The sequence below is a fragment of the Lithobates pipiens genome, unplaced genomic scaffold, assembly GCF_037356315.1.
Source record: "Lithobates pipiens isolate NorthernLeopardFrog02 unplaced genomic scaffold, aLitPip1_a1.2 Scaffold_22, whole genome shotgun sequence".
NCBI lineage: Eukaryota > Metazoa > Chordata > Amphibia > Anura > Ranidae > Lithobates > Lithobates pipiens.
The window spans coordinates 326,632,847-326,644,351 of NW_027507784.1; the positions used below are offsets into that span (position 1 = coordinate 326,632,847).

The 11,505-nt window shown below is 46.4% G+C and overlaps 1 protein-coding gene across 2 annotated transcripts in view; it reads right to left on the bottom strand.

Annotated features, from left to right (window-relative positions):
* The window catches only part of LOC143925011 (E3 ubiquitin/ISG15 ligase TRIM25-like), a 117,609-nt gene extending 106,541 nt beyond the window's left edge, over window positions 1-11,068 (bottom strand). For both annotated transcript variants that reach the window (XM_077449581.1, XM_077449580.1), the window contains exon 1: window positions 10,937-11,068. The gene's annotated coding sequence lies outside the window, so the exon portion shown is untranslated. The remainder of the gene's footprint in view (window positions 1-10,936) is intronic.
* Window positions 11,069-11,505: the final 437 nt, after the last annotated feature.

Sequence of the window (11,505 nt, forward strand, 5' to 3'; positions counted from 1 at the left end):
TTACACCCAGCATACAAGACAAGAGAAGTGGAACTGTCCAGAGTCCAGTCCACACATGCATATCAAAATACAGGCCAATAGAAGTGCCACTGTGCAATGTCCATACAGTAGTCTGCTGTGTGCCTGCGCATGCATGAGATCAAAACCATCCCACTGAAAAACTGCCTTCAGGGATGTGTGCCATGGACATTCCAGGGGCCGAGTGCCCAATCTATGTTTTCCACGCTCTTTAAGGAATCAGGAGGTGCCAGGCTGCACAGATTTAACCACTTGCCTACCCAGCACTTTTACCCCCTTCCTGACCAGGCCAATTTTCAGCTTTCAGCGCTGTCACATTTTGAATGGCAATTGCGAGGTCATGCAACATTGTACCCAAATGACATTTTTATATATTTTTTTTCACACAAATAGAGCTTTCTTTTGGTGGTATTTATCTACTTGCCTACCAGCCGGCATTGTTATGCAGTGGCAGGTTGGCCCCCCTGCGAAAATCGCCGTAGCTATACGGCGGCCGCTTTAACCACTTCAATACCTTAGGGCGTCATATGACGTCCTTGACTTTGTGTGGAGAGAGCTGAATGATTTGAGGACGTAACCTAAACCATCCAAAAGCTTCACTTTTTCCAAATTTTGTTATGTTGCAGCTGTATTCCAAAATGGATTAAACTCATTATTTTCCTTAAAATTCTACAAAACACCACCCCGTCTCTGGAGAGATCTGAAAATGGCTGTGCACCAGCGCACCCCATCCAACCTGATGGAGCTTGAGAGGTCCTGCAAAGAAGAATGGGAGAGACTGCCTAAAAATAGGTGTGCCAGCCTTGTAGCATCATACTCAAAGACTTGAGGCTGAAATTGGTGCCAAAGCTGCTTCAACAATGTATTAAAGCGGGAGTTCCGCCGTTTAAAAAAAAAAAAAAAAAGTCAGCAGCTACAAATACTGCAGCTGCTGACTTAAAATAAGGACACTCACCTGCTCAGCGCGCCCGCGATGTCGGCACCCAAAGCCGATCTCTCGATCATCTTCTCTCGGATGCCGCCGCAATCAAATCAGGAATAGGAATCAGGAAGTGGAGCCTTTCGGCTTAATTTCCCGGTTCCCTACTGCGCATGCGCGAGTCGCGCTGCGCAATAAGAATGGTCCCCGCTGTCTCTGGGATCCGTGTGTTTCCCAGCAGACAGCGGGGGACCCGCAGGAAGTGGTGTAAATATCCGCAGATTCTGCGAATATCTATGCCGGAAGCGGGTGCAAATACCTGTACAGGTATCTGCACCCCCCTCTGCCCTGAAAGGTGCCAATTGTGGCGCCGGAGGGGGGGAGGGTTCCAATGAGCGGAAGTTCCACTTTGGGGTGGACTTCCGCTTTAAGCAAAAGCTGTGAATATTTATGTCTACAAGATTTTTTTTGTTTTTTATTTTTAATAAATTTGCAAAAGATTTCAAACAAACTTCTTTCACGCTGTCATTATGGGGTATTGTTTGTAGAAATTTGAGGAAAATAATGAATTTAATGCATTTTGGAATGAAGCTGTAACATAAAATGTGGAAAAAGTGACGCGCTGTGAATACTTTCCGGATGCACTCTATAATATCTCATGCATCAAAAACAGATTTTTCAAATATTTTGTCCAGGGGAGGCTTCAGTGTCTCCACGAGGGGCCCTGGTGGGCCGGTACCCATGAGACTTGTGGCCATGGAGTGGCAGCAAGTTCTATGTCCTTAACACACGTTTGATGTTCATTTTGTTTCATTGTACTGAGAGTGAGTATTATGGACTCATACACATAATATGTATGGTTTTTATTCTGATTGTATTTTGCATGCTCTACTAAACAAATGCACATGTAGATTGCATCACTGCTTTTTTGCAGAGCTATCCCTGAGGAAGGAGTCAATCGATCCTGAAACAGTTCAGTGTTCGGCTACAAACCCTGTAACTTTAGTATGGGATGTCAGCGGGAATAAACAAACAGCCTGTATGATATGGTGTTTTTATATGCAAACCTTTTATATAGTGGTGCACTGAAAATTCGGCTGTCGAAACATATCGGCCGAAAACTGTTTCCGGCATCGGCTGAAAGAAGAAAAAAGTGGCAATAATGGCGCCGAAAAGGGGACGTGGTCCACCCCGCCGGGTGCCACCTATTGCAGGATGTCATCCTGGAGGCCCAAGGTCCTGTCCTTTCCTCCCTCCTCTCCTTGCAGAGCGGTGATCTCCCTGTGTCACGGAGCTGAATTGTCCGGGCGGCCGTAGTAACAATGTCCCGCCTCCTGTGAGAAACGGCACATTGATCCAATGCCGGGGCACTTAATCAGTGTGACGTACCACAGGAGGTGGGACATTGTTACTGCGGTTGGGAAAGTCAAATCCATCTCCGTGACACAGCGGGAGATCACCGATCTGATCCAGGCACTGACAAGGCTGCATCTGACAGGCACTGGCTAGTAGGGATCGACCCATATAGTTTTTTTGGTGCTGATACGATACTAATATTTCGGCCACCTCACCTGCCAATATTTTTTGCCGATATTTTGTACATTTTAAAAAAATGTATTTTTACACTGTAATTTGAAAAAATTTTATCACTGTTATTGCTGGCACAAGGGATGTAAACATCCCTTGTGACAGTAATAGGCATGTGACATTTAATCTTATGGAGAGATTAAAGGGGTCCACAAGACCCCAAACCCCTCCTCTGTACTTCAAAGTATTCAAAACGTCAAGATTGGCCTTTTTGAATACTTTATTTTTTTTAAACGGGTTCCTTTAACCACTTCCCGACCGCCGCACGACGATGTACGTCGACAGAATGGCACGGGCAGGCATAAGGGCTTACATGTACGTCCTTGCATTCCCGCGGGTCGGGTGCCCGACCGGGCCCCCGCCCGGTGCCTGCAGCGGTCGGTATTCGTTCGGGAGCGATCCGGGATGAGGTGGCGGCCATTCATTCATGGCCACCCCCTCGCGATCGCTCCCGACGAATAGAAATCCTTCGTCACATCACTTCCTCTCCTGTAATGTAAACACAGGAGAGGAAGTGATGTAATCTCTCCTCCGTGTCGGTATTTTTCGTTCCGACACCGAGGAGAGAGGATCGGTGAGTTGCACCAACACGACACTACACAGTAGAACATGCCAGGCACACTCACACCCCCCCGATCACCCCCCCAATTACCCCTGCCCCCCAGTCACAGTGACACCAATGTCATTTTTTATTGCATTGGTGTCATTTGTGACTGTAATAACTATTAGGGCAGTTAGGGTTAGCCCCCTTTAGTTCTAATGTACCCCCCTAACCCCCCCAATAAAGGTTTAACCCCGTGATCACCCCCCGTCGCCAGTGTCACTAAGGCTGGGTTCACATTGCAGCGGTTTATGAGAACGAATGTGATTCGCACCGCACTGCAGTGCAAATCACATCCGATCTCTGTGCGATACGAGTTCAGCCATACAGATAGTATGGCTGAATTCGCATCGCACCCGCCGCAAATTCGCACGGGACCCTTTTTTTGGCCCGCAGCAGAATCGGATCGCATGGGTGTTCACACCATGCGATCCGAGTTTGCAGATCGCACTGCGATATGCGAACTGATCTGGGGGTGTCATTAACATTTCACTGACACTCCCAGCAGTTCGCATAGGGCAGTGTGAACTGCCGCCGAGAGGCATGCAATGCGGGAACCCGCCGCGGATTCGTGGCGTTCCCGCATCGCTCCAGTGTGAACCCAGCCTAATAAGCGATCGTTTTTCTGATCGCTGTATTAGTGTCACAGGTGACGCTAGTTAGGCAGGTAGGTATTTAGGTTCGCCGCAGCTTTTTATAGCGCCAGGGACCCCCATATACTACCGCATAAAGCCCCCTGATTGCCCCCTAGTTAACCCTTTCACCAGTGATCACCATATAACTGTTACAGGTGATGCTGGTTGGATAGTTATTTTTTTTATAGTTTCAGGGCACCCGCCATTTATTACCTAGTCTCACTAGTGTACCCCTAAATTTAGGGGTGTCTACTTTCCAAAATGGGGTCATTTGGGGGGGGGTTTGTGCCATCTTGGCATTTTATGGCCTTCAAAACTGTAACGCCCTTAGAAAGCCTGAAGGCGGTGCTTGGTTTTCGGGGCCCCGTACGCGGCTAGGCTCCCAAAAAGTCCCACATATGTGGTATCCCCGTACTCAGGAGAAGCAGCAGAATTTATTTTGGGGTGTCATTTCACATATGCCCATAGCATGTGTGAGCAATATATCATTTAGTGACAACTTTGTGTAAAAAAAAAATAAAAAATTTTTTTTTGTCATTATTCAATCGCTTGAGGCAAAAAAATAAAATATTCAATGGGCTCAACATGCCACTTATCAATTTCCTTAGGGGGTCTACTTTCCAAAATGGGGTCATTTGGGGGGGTTTTGTACTGCCCTGCCATTTTAGCACCTCAAGAAATGAGATAGGCAGTCGTAAACTAAAAGCTGCGTAAATTCCAGAAAACGTACCTTAGTTTATAGATGTGACAACTTTTGCGCAAACCAATAAATATACAGTTATTGACTTTTTTTTACCAAAGACATGTGGCTGAATACATTTTGGCCTAAATGTATGACTAAAATTGAGTTTATTGGATTTTTCTAATAACAAAAATTAGAAAATATTTTTTTTTCAAAATTTGCGGTCTTTTTACGTTTATATCGCAAAAAATAAAAATCGCAGAGGCAATCAAATACCATCAAAAGAAAGCTCTATTTGTGGGAAGAAAAGGACGCAAATTTTGTTTGGGTACAACATTGCATGACCGCGCAATTACCAGTTAAAGCAGCGCAGTGCCAAATTGTAAAAAGACCTCTGGTCATTTACCAGCAAAATGGTCCGGTCTGAAAGTGGTTAAGGATGGTAGGAATCCGGGAAGTGAAGTCATGACATTGCTTCTGGATTACTAGATACAGGACCCGGGCGAAGCATTGGCTTTGTTCGGGTTCTTCAGCCAGCCAGCGGACGAGTGGCGGGAGGGGACATCCCCCTTCCAATAACAGCCGAGTGGCTGCTGAGCCCCATTGGTTGTTATTACAATAAAGCTGACTGTCCAATCTAAAGAACAGTACTGGGGGGATGCCTGCAGCTGCAGGTAAAACCCCCTCAAGCAGCATCAGTAAGATCGGTCAGTTTTTTACGTATACTTTTAAAAAAGTGAATAACGGCCGTACCGATAATCGTTTGATCTCTACTTGCAAGGCTGAATTTGATGGACACTGGTGAGGCTGGATTGATCACTTGTGTCCTGTCTGCCGTCTCTGACCATCTCCTGTGTCATGTCTGCCGTCTCTGACCATCTCCTGTATCATGTCTGCCGTCTCTGACCATCTCCTGTGGCATGTCTGCCTTCTCTGACCATCTCCTGTATCATGTCTGCCGTCTCTGACCATCTCCTGTGTCATGTCTGCCGTCTCTGACCATCTCCTGTGTCATGTCTGCCGTCTCTGACCATCTCCTGTGTCATGTCTGCCGTCTCTGACCATCTCCTGTGTCATGTCTGCCGTCTCTGACCATCTCCTGTGTCATGTCTGCCGTCTCTGACCATCTCCTGTGTCATGTCTGCCGTCTCTGACCATCTCCTGTGTCATGTCTGCCGTCTCTGACCATCTCCTGTGTCATGTCTGCCGTCTCTGACCATCTCCTGTGTCATGTCTGCCGTCTCTGACCATCTCCTGTGTCATGTCTGCCGTCTCTGACCATCTCCTGTGTCATGTCTGCAGTCTCTGACCATCTCCTGTGTCATGTCTGCAGTCTCTGACCATCTCCTGTGTCATGTCTGCAGTCTCTGACCATCTCCTGTGTCATGTCTGCAGTCTCTGACCATCTCCTGTGTCATGTCTGCAGTCTCTGACCATCTCCTGTGTCATGTCTGCAGTCTCTGACCATCTCCTGTGTCATGTCTGCAGTCTCTGACCATCTCCTGTGTCATGTCTGCAGTCTCTGACCATCTCCTGTGTCATGTCTGCAGTCTCTGACCATCTCCTGTGTCATGTCTGCAGTCTCTGACCATCTCCTGTGTCATGTCTGCAGTCTCTGACCATCTCCTGTGTCATGTCTGCAGTCTCTGACCATCTCCTGTGTCATGTCTGCAGTCTCTGACCATCTCCTGTGTCATGTCTGCAGTCTCTGACCATCTCCTGTGTCATGTCTGCAGTCTCTGACCATCTCCTGTGTCATGTCTGCAGTCTCTGACCATCTCCTGTGTCATGTCTGCAGTCTCTGACCATCTCCTGTGTCATGTCTGCAGTCTCTGACCATCTCCTGTGTCATGTCTGCAGTCTCTGACCATCTCCTGTGTCATGTCTGCAGTCTCTGACCATCTCCTGTGTCATGTCTGCAGTCTCTGACCATCTCCTGTGTCATGTCTGCAGTCTCTGACCATCTCCTGTGTCATGTCTGCAGTCTCTGACCATCTCCTGTGTCATGTCTGCAGTCTCTGACCATCTCCTGTGTCATGTCTGCAGTCTCTGACCATCTCCTGTGTCATGTCTGCAGTCTCTGACCATCTCCTGTGTCATGTCTGCAGTCTCTGACCATCTCCTGTGTCATGTCTGCAGTCTCTGACCATCTCCTGTGTCATGTCTGCAGTCTCTGACCATCTCCTGTGTCATGTCTGCAGTCTCTGACCATCTCCTGTGTCATGTCTGCAGTCTCTGACCATCTCCTGTATCATGTCTGCCGTCTCTGACCATCTCCTGTATCATGTCTGCCGTCTCTGACCATCTCCTGTATCATGTCTGCTAGAGGTACACCAAATGGAAAATTTGTTAAACTTAAACACACTGCTAATAGTTTTAAGAGATTGCAGACATGATACAAGAGATGGTTAGAGACTTCATTTTTCTTGAGCTTTTCTTGTACTAAAGATGCCAATAATGGCTAACAATAAATTCATATTAATTTAAATTGATGATATTAATCTAAAAAAAAAAAAAAAATCAAATACAATTATATATAAAAATATAAATATTTTTTAAAAACTGTAATTTTAGTTTTTCGGCAAAGTGTTTCCAGCATTTTCGGTACCAAAACTTCCATTCGGTGCACCCCTATTTTTTTATACATTGGAATAAATAAAACTTTTGTTGATACTATTTATATTGATGTGTTTTTGCCCGTAAAATCCCACACAATTGGGGGGTAGGTCTTGTAATTGCTTATGGCTTTTTATATGAGCAAAATATCAGAACCAACCTTTGTAATCTACAGAACCCAGAACAAGTCACAGAACCTAGACCCTGTACATAGAACCTAGATCAATTCACAGTATATAATAGCTAGTTCTTGATCGCCCCCCTAGTGTTAACCCCTTCCCTGCCAGTGTCATTTTTACATTGATCAGTGCATTTTTATAGCACTGATCAATGCAATAATGTCACTGGCCCCCAAAAACTGTAATTTGAGCTCGGATTTGTCCGCCACAATGTCACAGTCCCGCTAAAAATTGCAGATTGCCACCATTACCAGTAAAAATAAATAAAAGTCCCTAAATCTATCCCATAGATTGTAGACGCAATAACTTTTGCGCAAACCAATCAATATACGCCTATTACAAAAAATATGTAGAAGAATATATATCGGCCCTAAACTGATGAACACATTTTTTTTTTAGATTTATTTGGGATATGTATAATAGCAGAAAGTAAAAATATTTTTTTTATTTTTGTTTCCAAAATTGTTGCTGTTTTTCTGTTTATAGTGCAAAAAATAAAAACCGCAGAGGTGCTCAAATACCACCAAAAGAAAGCTCTATTTGTGGGGGAAAAAAGGACGTAAATTTTGCTTGGGTACAACATCGCACGACTGCAAAAAATGCTCTGGCCATTAAGGGGGTAAAACCTTCCGGGACTGAAGTGGTTAACCACTTGCTGCCTGCCCACTGTCAAATGACGGCTGGCTGGTGTGGCTCTTGCTCACGAGCGACCGCTCTCACATGCACGTGGGGGTGCACATCGCGGCAATCGGTGGGTCAGTCCGACACACCGATTACACCGGTCTCGGTAAAGTGCTTCTGACGGAGGCTCTTTATCATGTGATCAGCCGTGTCCAATTACAGCTGATTGCGATGTAAACAGGAAAAGCCAGTGACCGGCTTTTCTTCAGTCGCGTCTGACAGACTCAAGTAGAGGAGAGACGATCAGCTGCTCTCTTGATGGGGGGGTGGGGGGTCTGTGCTGATTGTTTATCAGTGTAGCACCCCCTCGGATGTCCACCGAGGACCACCAGGGATTGCTACCACACTGGACCACCAGGGAAATGCCAATCAGTGCCCATCCCCAATGCCTGCCAGTGCCATCAGTGATGGCTATCAGTGCCACATATCAGTGCCACATATCAGTGCCACATATCAGTGCCACATATCAGTGCCACATATCAGTGCCACATATCAGTGCCACATATCAGTGCCGCACAATAAATTGTTAAAAAATCGTGATCTCGATTAAACCCCTCTGAGGATCTCTATTGCAGAATTTTCCGATTCTTTCATATAACAACTGAAGAGACTCATCTGCTCACTCAGCTGTCAAAGGAAAACATTCTTGCAGTCTGCCAAGTTTTTAAAATGAAACATTGTAACCACGCTTCCTTCTTAGATCAAAGGGATAAACTTCTGTGTGTAAAGAAAAAAATCCAGGCAGTCAGCCTGTAAATGCAGGAAGTTTAACCACTTAATGTCTAGATCTTTTTCTGACACTTGTTTCTTAACCACTTGCCGACCAGCGCATGACGATGTACGTCGACAGAATGGCACGGGCAGGCAAATGGGCGTACATGTACGTCCCTTTAAATTTGCCTCCCTGCCATCGGGAGCGCGCCGCCGCGCTCCCGCGCTGGTCGGGACCTCCGCGAGTCCGGTAGCGGGACCCGCAGACTAGATCGCCGCGGGCATCCCCACAATCGTCTCACGGAGCAGCCGAATGGAGAAGTGCCGTTGTAAACAACATTTCTCCATTCTGCCTAGCAACTAGTGACGCTGATCTCTGCTCCATGTGATTGGAGCAGAGATCAGTGTTCACTAAATGAAAGCCCAGCCCCCCCACAGTTAGTAACACACCCCTAGGAACACTTAACCCCTACACTGCCACCCACTGGTTAACCCCTTCACTGCCAGTGTCATTTACACAGGAATCACTGCATTTATATAGCAGTGATTACTGTATAAATGACAATGGTCCCAAAAATGTCCGGTGTGTCCGCCATAATGTCGCAGTCACAATAAAAAAAAAAAAAAAAAAAAAAAAAACGCTGATCGCCGCCATTACTAGTAAAAAAAAAAAAAAAAAAAAAAATTATTAATAAAAATGCCATAAAACTATCCCCTATTTTGTAGACGCTTACCAAAAATATGAAGAATACGTATCAGCCTAAACTGAGGGAAAAAAATTTTTTTTATATATTTTTGGGGGATATTTATTATAACAAAAAGTAAAAAAATAATGCGTTTTTTTCAAAATTGTCGCTCTATTTTTGTTTATAGCGCAAAAAATAAAAACCGCAGGGGTGATCAAATACCACCAAAAGAAAGCTCTATTTGTGGGAAAAAAAGGACGTCAATTTTGTTTGGGAGTCACGTCGCACGACCGCGCAATTGTCAGTTAAAGCGACGCAGTGCCGAATCGCAAAAAGTGGTCTGGTCTTTGACCAGCAAAATGGTCCGGTCTGAAAGTGGTTAAAGACCAGCCTCGTTTGGATATTTTGGTGTTTACATGTTTAAAACAGTTTTTTTTTTTTTTGCTAGAAAATTACTTAGAACCCCCAAACATATATTGTTTTTGTTCTAAAACCCTAGAGAATAAAATGGCAATACAATGTCATTGCAATATTTATATTCACACCACAGCTAATTGTCTTACAAGCGCACTTTTTTTTGGGGAAAAAAATTCACTTTTTTGCATAAAAAAAAAAATAAGACAACAGTAAAATTAGACCAATTTGTTTTATAATGTGAAAGATAATGTTACACTGAGTAAATCGATACCCAACATGTCACGCTTCAAAACTGCGCCCGCTCGCGGAATGGAACAAAATAAAAATTCTGTTTGGCTACAGTGTAGCATGATCGCGCAATTGTCATGTAAACAGCGGCAGCGCTGAAAGCTGAAAATTGGCCTGGGCAGGAAGGGGGTGTAAGTGCCCGGTATTGAAGTTAAAGGGATGAGGTGGCGACCCTAATCTTAGTACATAATCCCTCCCCCAACACTGACACCCCCCCCCTCCCTCAACACTGACACCCCCCCCTCCCTCAACACTGACACCCCCTCCCTCAACACTGACACCCCCCCTCCCTCAACACTGACACCCCCCCTCCCTCAACACTGACACCCCCCCCTCCCTCAACACTGACACCCCCCCCCCCTCCCTCAACACTGACACCCCCCCCCCCTCCCTCAACACTGACACCCCCCCCCTCCCTCAACACTGACACCCCCCCCCTCCCTCAACACTGACTCCCCCCCCCTCCCTCAACACTGACTCCCCCCCCCTCCCTCAACACTGACTCCCCCCCCTCCCTCAACACTGACACCCCCCCCTCCCTCAACACTGACACCCCCCCTCCCTCAACACTGACACCCCCTTCCCCCAACACTGACACCCCCCTTCCCTCAACACTGACACCCCCCTTCCCTCAACACTGACACCCCCCCCTCCCTCAACACTGACACCCACCTCCTTTAGCAAAGATCTTCCCACCCCCAGCAGGTCCCTTAGTACAGACCTCTCCCCAAAAAAATAATAAATTTACCCCTCCCCAGTGCACCCCCTTAGTATAAATACCCCACAACGTTAATAAATACCCCCCTTCCCCAGGGTAGGGTACAGAGTCTCAGGAATAGACGACATTGCTTCCCCCTCATAACCAGTATAGTCAATGGGAGGATTTCTATGGGGGGGGGGGGGGGATGGGTCTTACCTCACAATGGTGTCCCGTTCTGTGGTGCGGATTCGCTGGGGCCTGCAGCGGCCTACTGAGCGCAAAGCACAGCGGCCCGTACTCCTACTTGTACACAGTATTATACTTATGCCGATTCCCCACCTCTATACCGGCCCGTCCTCTCCTCATCCCGGTCACCGAGTCCGCGGTACTCCCAGGAATGATAGCCGAGCGCCGAGATCGGCAGCAGTGACAGCCAATCAAGAGGGGCAGGCAGGACTTCCCGCCACTCAGAGTGACTCCCCCGAGCTCCACACACTCACATATAGTAACCGGAGGAGAAAACGAATAAATAAAACCCGCTAGACGAGGGAACGTTTTGTGGATAATAATATAAAATGGAAGATAAAAATAAAAGTATATGTAAAGAAAAGACTTTTCAGTTGCATTCACACCGTGCTTTTCCTGAAGGTGCCCAGAACACGCAAAATACGTGTGAAAAACGCACTTGACACGCCACAAATAATGCCCTGTACACACGGTTGGACATTCCTACCACAAAATCCGTTGCATTTTTTTCCGACGGATTTTGGCCCAAACTTGTCTTG